This window comes from Narcine bancroftii, chromosome 2, assembly GCF_036971445.1.
Source record: "Narcine bancroftii isolate sNarBan1 chromosome 2, sNarBan1.hap1, whole genome shotgun sequence".
In the NCBI taxonomy this organism is placed as follows: Eukaryota; Metazoa; Chordata; class Chondrichthyes; order Torpediniformes; family Narcinidae; genus Narcine; species Narcine bancroftii.
The window spans coordinates 8,716,577-8,733,144 of NC_091470.1; the positions used below are offsets into that span (position 1 = coordinate 8,716,577).

At 43.4% G+C, this 16,568-nt stretch overlaps 1 protein-coding gene across 7 annotated transcripts in view; it reads right to left on the reverse strand.

Moving 5' to 3' along the window:
- jag2b (jagged canonical Notch ligand 2b) overlaps window positions 1–16,568 on the reverse strand; it is a 229,531-nt gene that overhangs the window by 180,683 nt on the left and 32,280 nt on the right. The window lies entirely within an intron of this gene.

The following is a 16,568-nucleotide window of genomic DNA, read 5'->3' on the forward strand; positions in this document are numbered from 1 at the left end:
CCCGCGGATAATTATGCCCCAGCGAATGAGGGCAAGAACCCCGTATTCATTCTTCACATCCTGCCTCTCTGTGGTGCAGCCTTTAGGGATCCTTGGATACAAACCAAATTGCATCAGCATTTCCTACAGTCCGAACATTCACAGTTAATATTCTAGCATTATCATGCATATCAAAATACAATACACTCTCATTTTTCAGATCAAATTCCATCTGCCATAGACAGTCTATCTTTTTCCCCAGTGTAAAAATGTCAAATGCTGGAGGACAGAACATTACAGGACAGTTCAGCCCCTTCAGCCTACGATGTTGTGTGACAAATAGAAACCTACTTTACCAACCTAATCCTTCCCTCACACCCATAACCGTCTATTTTTCCTTACATCCATCTTTTAAATGTTCCAATAGTACCAGCCTCCACCACCACTCCCAGCAATGCATTCCAGGCACTCTACCCTGTGTGAAAAATAAACCTTACCTCTGACATTTCCCCTAAACTTTTCTCCACTCACTTTAAACAGATGTTCTCTGGTATTGACAACTATCGCCCTGGAAAAAGGCTGTCTACCCTATCTATGCCTCTCAAACTTATACGCATCTATAGTCACCAAGAACAGGAGCCATTTTTTGAAAACAATTTTAAATTCTTGAAATGTTAATTAAATTTAGACACACAGCATAATACAGGCCCTTCCGGCCCACGAGCCCATGCCGCCCAGTCGCACCCAATTGACCTACATTCCCAGGACGTTTTGAGCAGTGGAAGGAAACCAGAGACCTGGGGGAAAATCCATGAAGACACAGGGAGAACGCACAAACTCCTTACAGTGCGGGATTCGAAACCTGGTCTCGATCACAGGTGCTGAAGCACCATTGCACTGAACACTACGCTAACCATGCCTCCCAAAACCTATGGCACCTTGGATTCCCAAGTGATCTTCCATCCAAGTACTGACCAGGCCTGATCCTACTTAGCTTCCGAGATCAGGTGTCAAAACTCTTGTTAAAGCCAACCTTAAAGTATGGAGATGCATGAATCGTCCATCTTACCAACTACACTCTTAGGGCATGCACTTCAGTAACCCAGACATGCATGTCTGCAATCATCAAGACTGCAGTTCATTCTGTACCAAGTGGCAGCACTGCAAGGTCTCCAAAGTTCAACAGCACCCATGTTACTGTGGCTTTCACAACATCACATCAACGGATGCCATGTTTGTCTTGGATCAAAAGGATGCGGGTTCAAGTCTCATTCTCCAGACACGAATACAGGAATATACACTGGAGACTGCAGATGCTGGAATTTGATGCTGAACCCAATCTGCTGGAGGAACTAAGCTTTATCAGTGGGAAGAAAATAATGGTCAACTTTACAAGTTGAAATCTTTTTTCAAGGCTTTGGCTCAAAACATTGACCATTCTTTTTCTCCCATTGATGATGTTCAACTTATTCAATTCCTCATCAGATTGTATTTAGTTTGAATTCAGGATGATGCTCTGGAGATACTGCACTGATGTGTCCTTTCTGGACTGTGTAACTGACATATATTTTAATTTCATTTAGACATACAGCACAGTAAAAGACCCTCCCGGACCACAAGCCCGTGCCGCCCAAATATCCCAATTAACCGATTAAACCCCCCCCCCCCGTACGTTTTGAAGGGTGAGAGGAAACGGGAGTAGGTCATTGGTGCTTTGATAGCATTCTGCTAACCATGCAACCCTTCTCAGATCAATACAAGAGCTTTCAATGCTACTCAGAAATGGCCTAGCGATCTCCTCTGATGTTGTTGAATATTTATCCCTTAAAATAGTGAGAACAGATTACTTGAGTCTGTGTCACATTGCCATTTGCTGTGGATACGAATTGGCTGCCTGTTTCCAGCATTACAAACACTGCTTCAGTAAGTATTATTTACCCTGATTGAGATACACTGTGGGAGCTGCCAAGTCTATCAAAGGTTTCTACACAAATGTAGACCTTTCTTCCTTTGATGGATGGCTGCAGTCTGAACAGCTACGGCTGCTATATATTCCATTGAGCAGTCAATTAATGCCTTTGCTTGGGGCACTGCCAGAGTTCACTGGGTTTCTGCCCAAATCAATGCCAGTTTGCCAGAGTCTTCTGGTACAAAACGTTCAGATGAAGGCAGGGGAGCACATCATGCATTTCTAAATCCAATTTGCCATCCGCAGATCAAGTGGGATCGTCTTCTAAATCTCTAATCGTGCACCTCCCTCAATTGCACCCCAGCATGTGCACGAGCCACACCAAAACAGATTCCAAACTCAAACCTGCACACGGTGGCTCCATCCCAACCATTACAATATCTGGCATTCACGGCAAGGCTAAAATCCTTGATCTTTGATTATGCATCACTACTTATATACACGTCACTGGAAACCACCCATCACTAAATACCAACAGGTTTCGAGACAAACTGAATGGCTAATGTAATGCGTACTGTGAGAACTCAAATTCCATATTCTAACAGAGTGCAGCAAATTTGGTAATCCATAACTCACATTGATTTAAAGACTTGAACATAATTCAAGGGTCAAAGAGTAGGCCATGCAACCAATCAAACTCTGTTCATCATTTACCAAGCTAGTCCCACCATACACCTTCCCCCCACCCCCCCACCCGACTGCAATTTAGACCATAAGATTTAGAAATAGGCCATTCAGCCTGTCAAGTCCACTCCACCATTCCATCATTAGCTAATCCATTTTCCCTTTCCCACAGCTCCACTCCTCTGCCTTCACCCCCTAACATTTGATACCCTGACTAATCAGATACCTCTCAATCTCTGCCTTAAATACACTATGATCTGGTCTCCACAGCTGCCCGTGGTAGAAAATTCCAGAGGTTCACCACTCTCTGGCTGAAGAAATTCCTCCACATCAGTTTCAAATGGGTGCCCTTCAATCCTGAAGTTCTGCCCACTTGTCCTACACTCCCCTACCATGGGATATAACTTTGCCACATCTACTCTGTCAACATTTGAAATGCTTCTATGAGGTTCCCCCTCATTCTTCTGAACTCCAAGGAGTCCAGTCCAAGAGCTGTCAAACATTCCTCATTTGCTAAACCCTTCATTCCCGGAATTATTCTTGTGAATCTTCTCTTTCCCTTCAGATGTTTACCTCGAACCCTTTTCATCCCTGCAAGTAAATCTGCCTCTACTTCTCCCCTGGTATTTTATTCCACTAACTGCACTACTTCTAAAAACTTTTCTTTGTGATATTTTTCGTTCCTTGCCAATCTCCTTCATTCCGTTTCTCTCTTTTTTGAGCATTACATCCATGGGAATAAGTTCTCTCTATTATCTAGGCCAGTCATGATTTTAATTACCTCTATCAATTTCCTTTCATTCTCCTCAGTGCCAAGAAAAGCATCCATGGTTCTCTATCCAGTGAGTCATTCATCCCTGCAATAATTTTTATTAATTCACGCCTGCATTTTCTCTCCTTGTTCAAAGAATTACCGTAGCTTTTAAGGAAGAGTGTGCCAAGGGGGTTTAGGGAGGCAACACCAGGTCATAGAACCAAAGAACATTATAGCACAGAAACAGGCCCTTTGGCCTATCTAGACAGTGGCGAGCTATTATTCTACCTAATCCCAACATCCTCCTGAAGTAGCTGAAGACACAGCCATTAAATATTCAGGCAATTTAATGGAGAAAGTGCAAAATTTTGGGGTGTCCAGAGACCTACAAGTACTGCAAGGATGGAGAAGGTCAAGGTCACAAAAGGGCTTTGAAAACAAAACAGAGAATTCTCAAAGGCCAAGTAGGTGTTATAAGAAAGCCAGCAGGCACAAAGATGAGCAGCACAGCAAAGTTTTGAACAGGCTCAAGTTTATAACTGTAAAAGAGTGACTGTAAAAGTTTGCTGCCTTGTTAGGGAGGTAACATCAAAAACCCATCCAGGCTTTGTTAGATTTAAGTAAAACCACAATGTTGGAGAAACTCAGCAGGTCAAGTAGTGTTCTTTATCTTTTTTTTTTTTCTTTGGCTTGGCTTCGCGGACGAAGATTTATGGAGGGGGTAAAAAAGTCCACGTCAGCTGCAGGCTCATTTGTGGCTGACCAGTCCGATGCGGGACAGGCAGACACGATTGCAGCGGTTGCAAGGGAAAATTGGTTGGTTGGGGTTGGGTGTTGGGTTTTTCCTCCTTTGCCTTTTGTCAGTGAGGTGGGCTCTGCGGTCTTCTTCAAAGGAGGCTGCTGCCCGCCAAACTGTGAGGCGCCAAGATGCACGGTTTGAGGCGTTATCAGCCCACTGGCGGTGGTCAATGTGGCAGGCACCAAGAGATTTCTTTAGGCAGTCCTTGTACCTTTTCTTTGGTGCACCTCTGTCACGGTGGCCAGTGGAGAGCTCGCCATATAATACGATCTTGGGAAGGCGATGGTCCTCCATTCTGGAGACGTGACCCATCCAGCGCAGCTGGATCTTCAGCAGCGTGGACTCGATGCTGTCGACCTCTGCCATCTCGAGTACCTCGACGTTAGGGGTGTGAGCGCTCCAATGGATGTTGAGGATGGAGCGGAGACAACGCTGGTGGAAGCGTTCTAGGAGCCGTAGGTGGTGCCGGTAGAGGACCCATGATTCGGAGCCGAACAGGAGTGTGGGTATGACAACGGCTCTGTATACGCTTATCTTTGTGAGGTTTTTCAGTTGGTTGTTTTTCCAGACTCTTTTGTGTAGTCTTCCAAAGGCGCTATTTGCCTTGGCGAGTCTGTTGTCTATCTCATAGTCGATCCTTGCATCTGATGAAATGGTGTTCTTTATAAAGCAAGAGTAAAAAGACAGAACTGATGTTTTGGGCTGAGCCCTTCATCAAGGTCTGGGAAAACGTCAGCAGGCATCCAAACAAAAGAGTGGAGTGGGGGGTGGGGGGGGGGGGAGGGGTAGTCGCAAAGGCAGGAGGTGATAGGTGGAGAAAGTCTATTATTTTTATACTGTTAGATTTAAACACTGGCCACACTACGTAAAGGATATACACAAGTCAATCACTCCCTGCCATATACCTGGCCTTCTTGCTAATCAAATATGGTGAAACATTATGTACTACGAGTGATCCCATTCCATCTCATCAATATTGCATTTGGTGGTGGGGGGGGGGGGGGGGGGGGGGTTGCATTTTAAAAAGTCAGTATTGCAATTTGACCAACACAAAGCAAGCAAGAAATGGAAGTTGTAAATAAAAGTTGACATGCAAATTACCCATCTTAGATTTTTGTTCAATAATTTGTGAATTGCATAAGAGCAACTTTCCATGACTTCAAACACCAAGAATGTGGGGGTTCCCTACACTTATTAAAAACCAACATCCTCCAGTCCTTGGGTGGCACGGGGAGCGCGATGCTATTACAGCCCCAGCAATCTGGGTTCCAAACCTCCACTGTCTGTAAGGAGTTTGCACGTTCTCCCCGTGTTGGTGTGAATTTACCCCAGGTATTCCGGTTTTCCCCCACCCTTCAGAACATACCAGAGGATGTAGGTTAATTGGATTTATTTGGGTGGCACGGGCTCACGGGCTGGAAGGACCTGTTACCATGCTGTAACTCTAAAGAAAATGTTGCAAATCCATAGTATGGCTGATTCTTAAACAATTTCCAAACTATGCTCACATCAATACCATTTCGCATAGATTTCTGCAATGGATGGGAGATTGAAGCCAGTGATGGAACAATGCAACAAAGAATAGAATTGCATATAACAAAAAAATAGAAGCAGGGATTAGGCCATCTAGGTAGTTGAGCCATTCAGTAAGATTTGAGATTCTTTTATTGTCATGTAATAAAACTGATGTAATATTACACAAAACTGCATTTAGTCTGCCCTATGAGGCAAACAAAGATTCGGCGTCAGCAGAAGTTGCCCGGCGCCCCTTGCAAGCAGAGAAAGAGAAGCAAAAGGAAATCCCTTCAGAATCTCCGTGAGCCTCCAGCACCCCCGCAGCCTCTGCTGCTACACAGTTCAACCCATCAACAACTTGTTCCCAGATCCAAACCTCTGACACGACCAGGAAGCCTTCAGTGCCTGAGGCCCCCAGCACCCTCTTGATCCTGCTTGATCATCCCTTATCTAGTCGGGAAATAATTTAAAACATTTTTAATGTAGTTAGTCGAAGTATGGAAGAAACCAACTAAACAACTGCTTCATAGGGAAGGGACCTTTTAGCAGAGTCCTAATGGGGCCACAGACAAAAAAAAAGGTTCAAACACTTTAATGGAATCATACTCATTGGCAAGCAAAAAATCAAATAGCTGTCTACCTCAGGGCACCTGAAAGCAAGAACCTACCCAGTGTAGGTCCTGTGTTATAATGTCACCCAATTACCCGGTGGGGGGAAGCATCAATGAAATCCTTGATAGCTGGAAATCTACATGTTCATATCCTGCTGTCACTTCCTCAATAAGAATTTTTTAATCTTTTGGATTTTCCTCCTGGTGTGATATTAGAAGGCAGTCAGGGATTTGGGGTGTGGGGTAGTGGAGGAATATTTCATTGTTTCAAATGCAAGGAATTATTTTGGTGGTGGGCTTGCAGTGGGCAAGAAAAATGGACAAATGAGACAAGCTGCTTTCTCTCCATTCTCCAAGAGAAGGTTGTGAAGATCTCCTCCAGAAGCAGTGTGGTTGTCAAGTCTGGACACCCAGAGACAGGAACTGCAAGGCAGCAATATTGGCTCTTTTTTCCACTCCCTATCACCTGGTCTTAGACATGCTGCCAGAAATTCAGGAATGAGGGCATCAGCCAAGGCCTGAGTTAGGGAAGATTTTACATTTTAAACATTTATACGTACACCACAGTAACAGGCCATTTCGGCCCATGAGCCCGTGCCACCCAATTACTCTACTATCCCTGGTACATTTCTTAGGTGGGAGGAAAGCAGAGCCCATGGAGGATACACACGCAGACATAGGGAGAATGTACGAATTCCTTACAGACAGCACGGGTTTTGAACCTGATCACTGGCGCTGTAACAGCATTGCACTAACCGTGCCGTCCCAAAGAACCCAGCAAGATTCTTTTCCAAACAAAACAACTGCTGGAGAAACTCAGCAACTGTAGAAGCAAAGGAATAGTCAACATTTCAGGTCTAGACTCAATGTCAGGATGAGAGAGAGAAAGAGAGAAAATAAAGGCATCCCCGAAAGAGACAGGAGGAGTAAAATAGAGAAAAAATGCAGATGCATTAATCTGGATCTTAAGATTACCAGCATCTGCAATTGCTAGAACTCTTCTCAGTGAAAGTACAATGCTGGAGAAACTCAGCAAGTCAAACAGTGAACCGTGTATAGCAAAGGTAAAGATACATGACAAAAGTTTCAAGTTTGAGCCCTTGAAGTAATGAGCAAAATGTAGGCAGACCTCACTACATAAAGTACACTGTTTGACCTGCTGAGTTTCTCCAGCGTGGTACTTTCACTGAGAAGAGTTCTAGCAATTGCAGGTGCTGTTAATCTTTAGCTCCAGATTATAGTATTTTTTTTCTCCATTTTACTGCTCCATTGAGTCTCTTTGAGGGATGCCCTTATTCTCTCTCTCTCTCTGGGGTCCTGACATTGAGTCTCGATCTGAAATGTTGATCATCCCTCTGCCACCACAGTTGCTGAATTCCTCCGGCATTTTTTTTTAAATTTAACCACGGTGTCGTGTCTGCAGACTTTCCCGTTTTACTTTTGAACTTAGACTTGTTTGTTTTAAATATTAATTAAAGCAACACACGGAACTGGTAATGAAAAGCAGAGGATATCCCAAAGTGCTTTGCAGCTAATGAAGTACTTTGTGAATTATTACAGTTGGCCATGTAGGAAGTGCTACAGACTTGACACTCAGCAAGATACCATTAACAATTTATTTTTTAAATAGATTTTTTTTTTTAAATTCAGATTCTCTTGGGAAATTAGAAACTTGTGATTCAAGAAAATGCCAGACTTGGAAATATCTAAAGGATTGAGATTTGTGCAGGTTAAATTTAGCACTAATCTGTTCAAATGATGCAAAATATCATCAATGAACAGATCCTTAAAGCTTTGAATCCCCTCTCTATACCACCTGTGAAAAAGATCGTCATGTAAAGAGGGTTGAAAAAAGTGATTGGAAATTATAGAACTTGAGAGAGAAAAATTATGAAGTGCAAGATGTTTCTCAACTGTGCCCAAATTCTCATAGAATATTTAACAATGGGATTATCTATGAATTTAGTTGAGAATGGAAGTGAGCAACCCAGAAGCACTAAATTAGAAAAATTGGGGGGGAGGGGGGAGGAATCCAACTCCACTGATACCTCTAGGGGGCAGTCAGAATGATTATGAAAGAAGGACCAAAACTTAAGATGGGAGAAGCATCATTAATTCATATGTTCTGGACTTGTCCTATTCTAGAAAATACTGGAGAGAGGTTTTCCATAGTTTATCAAAACTTTTCAATATAGATTTAACACCGAAACCTTTGGTGGCCCTCTTCAGTACAACAGGATGGAATGATTCTTCTTCATCTCTGGTTCAGAGTAATGCTATCTCTTTTGCCTCTCTTTTGGAGAGTCGTGTGATTTAACTTAAATGGAAGGATGCTGGCCTGTCTACTCATGATCAGTGGTTGCATGACATCATGTCCTGTTTGAATATGGAAAAGATTTGTTAGTCAGCTAATAATTCAGATATAACATTCCAGAAGTTATAGGGGTCATTTATGATTCTCTACCTTACTTTATAATTTTACTCCAATGTAATTAAATTGTCCGACTTGCATCTTTTCCACATTCCTTATTGGAATATTGCATTGTTTCAAATGCAAGGAATTATTTTGGTGGTGGGCTTTCAGTGGGCAAGAAAAATGGACAAATGAGACAAGCTGCTTTCTCTCCATTCTCCAAGAGAAGGTTGTGAAGATCTCCTCCAGAAGCAGTGTGGTTGTCAAGTCTGGACACCCAGAGACAGGAACTGCAAGGCAGCATTATTGGCTCCTTATTCCACTCCCTATCACCTGGTCTTTGACATGGTGCCAGAAATTCAGGAATGAGGGCATCAGCCAAGGCCTGAGTTAGGGAAGATTTTACATTTTAAACATTTATACGTACACCACAGTAACAGGCCATTTCAGCCCATGAGCCCGTGCCACCCAATTACTCTACTATCCCTGGTACATTTCTACGGTGGGAGGAAACCAGAGCCCATGGACGAAACACACGCAGACATAGGGAAAACGTATGAATTCCTTACGTACAGCGCGGGTTTTGAACCTGATCACTGATACCTTCCTTTTATACTAGTCATATACAGCATCTGACAACGTGGCCATGTCAGAAGTTTATGTTTTTTCCTCTAATATATAAAAAAGTGAAAGAAAAAGTAGTTGTTTTTTTCCAGAAAAATGTATATACTATTTAAAATATGAATTATAGATAGGATTTATAATTTATATATGTTGGTGATGTATGGAATACCTTATTTAGTTTATTTGACTGTCCACACCTTCTTATTAAATTGTACCCTTTCTGTTTGTACAAGTTCTTTTTTAAACTCAATAAAAATATTTTAAAAAGAAAAATATCGATGATATTGCTGCAAATATACTGGAGAACTCACCCAACCTTCTTTGAATAACACCAAGGTTGTCTACATCCACCCAATAGTCCAGGCATTACTTCACACATCTCATCCAATGGCAGTACAGGTATACTCCATTTTATAAATACTCGCTTTACGAAAATTTTCTTTTACGAAGAATCCTGTGTTCGCTTTTACGAAAATAACCTATAGTAGTGAATGGATCTTCACTTTACCCCATTTCGACTTAAGAAAGGTTGCATAGGAATGCTATAGTTTTGTAAAGCGAGGTATACCTGTATCTCACGAGATCAAATCTCCCGAATGCTACTTGAACTCACACATTTTGGCGCAAAAATGAGAGAAAAGTAATCAAGGCACAGCGAGACACTGTCACGTTACAAGTCTCAATAGGCCATGTGGGTTAGAAAGCTCTCAATTCAATCCATTCACAAGTATGCAATTAGTATTACTTTGTCCTTTCTTCCTTTCAGACAGTTCCTCAGGATGGAGGATGATCCTCCAGCTTTGAGGATTCTAAATGACTGATGAGACCTATGAGACCTGTGCTCTTCCACTGATACTTTGGGAGGGGGGCAGGGGCCAGGAACTAGTTTATTGAGGTGGTCCATCTCTTACTCTGCATGTATGGGCTCCATGATGCCGATACCATCCCAAATGCTCCTTCTCCACTCTGATTGATCATGAGCTAGAGGTTGCATGTATCAGTGGGGATGTCTCTCTCCTTTCCACCCCCTCCCCCCACCCAAGGCTTGAGCACATCCTTGAATCTTTTCCTTAGTGCAGCTGATAATCTCTTTTCTATACAGACTCGGAGAAGTGCGTGTTTCAGGACTCTGCTGTCAGGCATGTGAAGGAACTCTGCCCCCAAAGTGCAAATGAGAGGTCAGTTACTAGTTTTCAAATAAGATTATAGTTTTTTAGGCTGGGGAAGGGGTAATCTTCCTTAGTCCACTAGCTCTTCACAGAGTTGTCTGTCACCTAATCATACAGAAAATGGGTTGAGAACTAGATACAAACAAAAACTTGAGAGAAGTTACCGAGAGTAATTGAAACCCTATCATTTTAAGAGGAATGCAAAAGCAAAATAACAACATATTATGTCAAAAAGATTTTTGAGAAACCTTGTGTTTTCGATTAGTTCTCAAATAGAAAGGTTCCCTCATGTTTGATGATAGCATGATTGATAACAGCAGGGGTTCTTCTAGATAATGAAGACAACTCAGTGAACCTCACCTCAGCCCAAGCAATCCCCAGCATTCAGTGAACCTCACCTCAGCCCATGCAATCCCCAGCACTCAGTGAACCTCACCTCAGCCCATAAAATCCCCAGCACTCAGTGAACCTCACCTCAGCCCATGCAATCCCCAGCACTCAGTGAACCTCACCTCAGCCAAAGCAATCCCCAACACTCAGTGAACCTCACCTCAGCCCATAAAATCCCCAGCACTCAGTGAACCTCACCTCAGCCCATGCAATCCCCAGCACTCAGTGAACCTCACCTCAGCCCATGCAATCCCCAGCATTCAGTGAACCTCACCTCAGCCCATGCAATCCCCAGCACTCAGTGAACCTCACCTCAGCCCATGCAATCCCCAGCACTCAGTGAACCTCACCTCAGCCCATGCAATCCCCAGCACTCAGTGAACCTCACCTCAGCCCATGCAATCCCCAGCACTCAGTGAACCTCACCTCAGCCCATGCAATCCCCAGCACTCAGTGAACCTCACCTCTGCCCATGCAATCCCCAGCACTCAGTGAACCTCACCTCAGCCCATGCAATCCCCAGCACTCAGTGAACCTCATCTCAGCCCATGCAATCCCCCAGCACCAATGTCAGAAACCATATCAAGGACCAATGTGGAAAACATCACAGCAGGGTGGTTAAGATCTGGGAATGAGGTGAATGAGCGGCTAGTATCGAAGGTCGAGATGTGAGGAATGTTTCTGAAGAATGTCCAGAGAAGCTTCACTCGGTACAGAACAGGTTTAGTCATGACATTGTTTTATACAATTGGAATACCATGTAAATGTCGAGCTTTTTGGATCAATTTTTCAGGTCAAATTTGGGTGGGGGGGGGGTCAACTTTTACATGGGTCATACTTTTGACCACAGTAAGTACCTGCGTCATTCAAGGCGTCGGGAGCTCAGATGGTCGGGACCAAGTGGCAAGGTTTGTGTTCAAACTTCAGAGATCTGTGAGTGTGGTCCAGACCAACCTAGGGCTGAGAAGCTAAACTCAGAGGCATTGCACTTTGAATGAAACCTTAAAACTAAAATCTTCTCCGTAAACATAAAAACTCTATTTTAAAATTAAATCTGATGTTGGACAAGAGATTTCCCTATAATTTTTATATAAAGGTTCTGGTCTTTACTGCTCTTTGTGGGTTCAGGCCAGGAATTGAGGGGGTACTGAGGACAAGACAGGCTCCCGAAGGGACTCAGGTGTTGGAGGCTTCCTGATCGCATCGGAAGTTTGGATCTGGAGCCCAGGTTGCCGATGGATCAAACAGAGCTCTGCACGGCTGCAGAAGCGAATCCACGGACACCCAGCAACTCTGAAGGGACCCTCTTTTGCTTTTCTTTCTCTCGTTTTTAAGGGGCGCCAGGCAATGCTAATGGCAACTCTTTGTCTGCCTTACGACAGGCAAAGTTTAAGTATATCGTGCATGTTACATTTTTAATATATATTACGTAACAATAAAAGGAGCCTTGAACCTGTAATTGGCTCCTGTGTTTTCATACAATGCAATGTCTATATTTGAGATTGGCTGTAAAGATTCAAGGACAGATGGTGGGAAAGATGATAAAAATGCAATCACCTCTTAAGCATAAAATCTAACCATTCTCTCCAACACCATTCCATGGTGAATCTTGTTTGAATACATCCAGCATTTTCTCAGCCTCATCAAGTAGTGAGAGGAGGGAAGCAGTGTCCTCTCCTGCACTGCCCAACCCCCTTCACCCCACGCCACCACACCATGCACCATTGATGTCATCACCTCCTCTCAGCATTGTGCTTGCGAACCAATTACCATTTCAAACAGGTTCCAGAGACGGAGGGAATTAAAACTTAGCCTTGCTAATAATAATGTGCTTTAATTACTCAGCTGAGGAGCCCTAGCACCTGGGCAACTTCTACAGACTCACTCAGTGGAAGTTCAGATCCATGCTTTTACATATCCTGGTAAAGCAAGTGTCAAACTATAAAGCCTTCAGGATATTTAAAGGCAATACATTATTAAAATAACAGAATGCATTACATGGAATTTCACTAAAGATAAAATCCTTTTCATCCAGTTATTAAAAATTACAAATTACAAAAGTCCTAAAGGAGCACCGAGCAATATAGTCCATAATCCATCTATAGCTTCCACCCTATACTCAGGTCATTGACGTCCACCTTTGGCACTTAACAGTAACCCATATAGGCAGATGCAAAGTTGGCACTATGTTCTCCATGTCCTATTCGAGAAAAAAGGAGGCTTTTCTGATGGGCATAAAGTAAATGCAAGTCAGCTTTTTCCACTGAGGGTGGATGAGATACACACCAAAGAACATGGGTTAAGGGTGAAAGGGGAAAAGTTTAGGGGGAATTCCTTCACACAAGAGTGGGGTTGGAGTGTGGAACGAGCTTCCAGCTGAAGTGCTGAATGCTGGCTCAATTTTAACATTTAAGAAAAAAGTTGGTCAAGTACGTGGATGGAAGGGATGTGGGATGGGTGCAGGTCAGTGGGACTAGGCAGAATAATTGTTCAGCTCAGACTAGAGGGCTGTAGGGCCTGTTCCTGTGCTGTAATGTTCATTGGTTCTATTCAATCATCTAGAATACTGCCATTCAAATCTGGTGGTTACTGATCTCATCTGGCTTCCTTCAATCCAACAAAACACTAATAGTCTCCATCTTGAAGGCCAAGGAGCAAAACACCATGTTTCAAAAGGAATGTCAAAAACAATTTGACAGAGCCAAACTAAGATGATCTTAAACTGCAGATGCTGGAAACTCAATGTACACGAGAAGCTGGAGGGACTTGGGTCAGGCAGCATTCAGAGAGAAGTCACCGGTCAACATTTCAGTTCAAGATCCTTTTTTGAGATACAGGGAGTATAGTTGTGAAGAAGAGACTTTAGGGCCTTAACAGCTGAAGCTGGTGGAACAATGAAATGAACTGGTCTAAAGAAATGGAATTAAGGCTAATCACCACGTTCTTATAGAATGGCAAAGTAGATTGTGTAATCTAGTACCATAAATTCCTATTGGAGAAATCTGTAGTTCCAAGAAAGTCAAGTATGGAATTGGGAGGCCACAGCGCAGTGAAGGCATGGAGATGGTACTAGGTCTTGGCACTTAGTCACTCAATTCACCATCACTCCTTTTCCAGAATAGATAGATCCTAACTAATTATAACAGATCACTTTAGGAAAGAGAACCACAAGAGATGTGCTTTACTCAGCAAGAAAAAAAACACTTGCTGGAGGAACTCAGCAGGTCAGGTAGCAGATGTGGAGGGAATCAGAGAGTTGATATTTTGGGTCAATAACCTTCATTTTCCTCTGCATTCCAGCATCTGTGATGTCTTGCACACAAGGTTGGCCTTCTTGGCAACAAAGCACTGTCAAGAAGATCAGATTACACAAGAGCAATGCAATGGCTGAACGGAGATAGCAAATTCATCAGAACCATCTTAATGCATTACATCCTTGAGTGATACTCCAGCCCGTTTTACTCTGCGTGATTTCATCCAGGTTGAGAGTCTGTGGGGGCAGTTCCGTTCCATTTGCAGAATTAGTGATCAAATTACACAAGTTGAAGAGCTTTTGTTGCAAGCAATTTACACAACAGCGAGTTTCATTTTCACTGCACACTGAAATAACCTCTGCAGAAGGCAATGAAATCAAATCGTAACAGCAGCTCAAATCACATCTCCCTTTACCTTTTGATAAATTCAGACAGAGTTGAAAACTAAAACTCAGAAGCAAAATTCACAGAATGCTGCTGGGAATGTTGAAGATCGGTCAAAAACACATTGCATTTTTTGGGAGTTTAAATCCTCAGATTAGAATGTCAGTTTAAGCCTGATTCAAGAAGAAGGTGGCACAGATAGGTCAGCAGTTAGTACAACACTATTCTTTGGCTTGGCTTTGCGGACAAAGATTTATGGAGGGGGTAAAAGTCCACGTCAGCTGCAGGCTCGTTTGTGGCTGACTAGTCCGATGCGGGACAGGCAGACACGATTGCAGCGGTTGCAGGGGAAAATTGGTTGGTTGGGGTTGGGTGTTGGGTTTTTCCTCCTTTGCCTTTTGTCAGTGAGGTGGGCTCTGCGGTCGTCTTCAAAGGAGGTTGCTGCCCGCCAAACTGTGAGGCGTCAAGATGCACGGTTTGAGGCGATATCAGCCCACTGGCGGTGGTCAATGTGGCAGGCACCAAGAGATTTCTTTAGGCAGTCCTTGTACCTTTTCTTTGGTGCACCTCTGTCACGGTGGCCAGTGGAGAGCTTGCCATATAACACGATCTTGGGAAGGCGATGGTCCTCCATTCTGGAGACGTGACCCACCCAGCGCAGCTGGATCTTCAGCAGCGTGGACTCAATGCTGTCGACCTCTGCCATCTCGAGTACTTCGACATTAGGGATGAAAGCGCTCCAATGGATGTTGAGGATGGAGCGGAGACAACGCTGGTGGAAGCGTTCTAGGAGCCGTAGGTGATGCTGGTAGAGGACCCATGATTCGGAGCCGAACAGAAGTGTGGGTATGACAACGGCTCTGTATACGCTTATCTTTGTGAGGTTTTTCAGTTGGTTGTTTTTCCAGACTCTTTTGTGTAGTCTTCCAAAGGCGCTATTTGCCTTGGCGAGTCTATTACAGCTCCGACAAACCAGATTCAAATCTGGTGCTGTCGGTAAGGAATTTGTACATGCTCTCAGTGTCTGCATGGGTTTCCTCTGGAGGCTCCAGTTTCCTCCCACCCTTCAAAACATACCAGGGTTTTAGGTTAATTGGGATGGATGGGCCTGTTACCATGTTGCATGTCCAAATATTAATTAAGCACTCCTTATTTTGGATAAAGCATCAGTAGGATTTTTTTTAAAAACACTGATCTCTAGGCACCAGTGAATTAACATCAATTCACTGTTCTTCCATCAAGCATACCTGCTAAACATGATATATGTAAAGATCACACGGTTTCTGGTTCAACCCTAACTCTTGTCAAGAAGGCCAATGGGATGTTGGGCTTCATTAATAGGGGGGATTCAGTTCTGGAGTCGAGAGATCATGTTTCACCTCTACAAATCTCTGGTGAGACCACACTTGGAATATTGTGTTCATTTCTGGTCACCTCATTATAGGAAGGATGTGGAAGTTATGGAGAGGGTGCAGAGGAGATTTACCAGGATGCTGCCTGGACTGGAGAACATATCTTACAAGGCAAGGTTAGCAGAGCTGGGACTTTTCCTCTTTGGAGTGAAGGATGAAAGGATACTTAATAGAGGTCTACAAGATTATGAGAGGCATAGATAGGGTGGTCACCCAGTGCCTCCTTCCTAGGGCGGGAATAGCAAACACCAGAGGACATGTGTACATATTGAAGGAAGGGAAGTTTTTTTAAAAAACAGAGTTGTGGGTGCCTGGAATGCCTTGCCAGGGATGGTGGTGGTGGAGGCTGAAACGTTAGGCACATTTAAGAGACTTTTAGATAGGCATGTGGATGGAAGGAAAATAGAGGGGGTTACAGGGAAGGGAGGGTTTAGTATTTTTTTTTAAAAAAGGAATATATGGGTCTGCACAATATCGAGGGTGAAGGGCCTGTACTGTTCTATGTTCTTACAGATAAATTCTAACTCTAGTGTACCATAATCTGCAGCATTTTGACCACAGATTCATTCTACTGCACATATTAATCACCTCAAAATAACTTAAAATGCTCTGTAGCTGATGAAGTCCAAGACTCATGCCAAAGAAACGTGCTTATTCAATACACCCACGTA